Source organism: Sinocyclocheilus anshuiensis, unplaced genomic scaffold (assembly GCF_001515605.1).
Source record: "Sinocyclocheilus anshuiensis isolate Anshui unplaced genomic scaffold, SAMN03320099.WGS_v1.1 scaffold1190, whole genome shotgun sequence".
In the NCBI taxonomy this organism is placed as follows: Eukaryota; Metazoa; Chordata; class Actinopteri; order Cypriniformes; family Cyprinidae; genus Sinocyclocheilus; species Sinocyclocheilus anshuiensis.
This window is the reverse complement of record NW_015555784.1, coordinates 288,942-290,755: the sequence shown is the minus strand read 5'-3', so window position 1 is coordinate 290,755 and position 1,814 is coordinate 288,942.

Here is a 1,814-nt window from a genome sequence, read left to right as displayed (position 1 = left end):
GATTCCAAAAATTAAATACTTGTAATTAGATTGTCACATTTTAAAATACTTGTAATCAGACTACAGTTACTTTTTTTATTGATTACATGATTACATATTATTCACACAATAAATCTTAATCATTTCTTAATAATTTATTATTCATAATTTATTGATTCTCCCTAATTCCAGTCACTAGTCAGGTGGCTATAATTACACAGAAAATTGAGAGGCCACACAGCATTTGACCACTGGATTTACAAAAATCCTTTAAGTTTTCTCAATATTTCAACATTGCATCAACTACTGATGAACACACTCATTTTCTATTTTAATTATCACACAGTGGGTTATTTAACCATGTATTATTATGTCTTTGGAAGGCTTTTGTCTTTCAAATGCACAAATTCACCTTACAATTAAATTTTCCCAAACTTTTGTTTCATCTGAACCTCTTTTACCTAATATATTTACTTAAAGTCCTCCTGAGATTTAAAAATAAATATTTTAATTATTCAGTAACACATTTGCATGTTCACGGTTAACGGTCACATGACATGCGGGTAAACAAATTTTTTTAGCAAGTGTTTTATTTTGATTGATTAATTTTACATTTTTATGATTTAATTTATTTATTAGCTTTTCATTAAACTCTCGAACCCCCTGCAGTTCCTTTATGAACCCGTTTGGGAATCCTTATAATGTAATATAATGTTTAATGCACTTCATGCTGTAAATAACAATGAATGTAAAACTGGATTATTGAAAAGTGGATGTTTATCCAGTAAATACATTGTGTTTGAGACTAGTAATGCTAACTATTCCAGTTTCATCAGATTATTATCCTCTCTCTCAGGAGTCAAGTATTCTTTTTAGGAGTTTTTCGCGGTTGGAAAAGCAGCTAGAATCTAAATCTCCATCTGTAGAGTTATTTTATTTTGTTTGTTTACCTTTCGGCGGAAACGCGGCTCCTCTCCGCCGGAAGACACCAGCTGATCTGTGACGCAATGACGCAGGACGCACGCAACCTTTGGTTGTGCTTCCTTTATGATTTACAGTGCTTTTGACGGTTAAGCGCTACTTCTATTCATTATGTTTATATTCAAATATGGTTATGATGAATAGAAACATAGAGCAGAAAATAAAGAATTCGCGTCAGTCACGAATCCCGCTGCCAGAGATGTTTGTGTTCTGAGGAGACACCAGCATCCGCGGCCTCGCGATCACCGGAAGCGTGGCGGGCAGATTGGATCACGTGTGCTTTTTATTTTAAACGTAGAGCAGGAACATTTACATAGAAAGAGGATTTATACTTACTTACTGTTATAATCATAGTAGCATCAAAGGGGGGAAAAACGGAAAATAAAATAAAACATATCCAGTGAATATACACTACCAGTCAAAAGTTTTTGAACAGTAAAGTTTTTTTTAAAGAATTCTCTTCTGTTCACCAAAGCTGCATTTATTTGACAAAAAATACTAGCTCGAAACCTTTGCTTTTGTTAATTTACACTACCAGTCTAAGATTTTTAATGTTTTTTTTTTTTTTAGAATTCTCTTCTGCTCACCAAGGCTGTATTTATTTGATCCAAAATACAGCAATAGCAGTAATATTATGAAATATTTGTACTATTTAAAACAGCTGTTTTCTATGTGAATCTCTGTTAAACTGTAATTTATTTCTGTGATGCGCAGCTGTATTTTCAGCATCATTACTCCAAAAAAAAAAAACTTTACCCCAAATTTGAATGGTAGTTTACCGGCACCTAACAGTTTAAATTCAACATGACATTCGTGTTTGTGTGTTCGACTTGCGTGCGATCCGATGTGTCCCA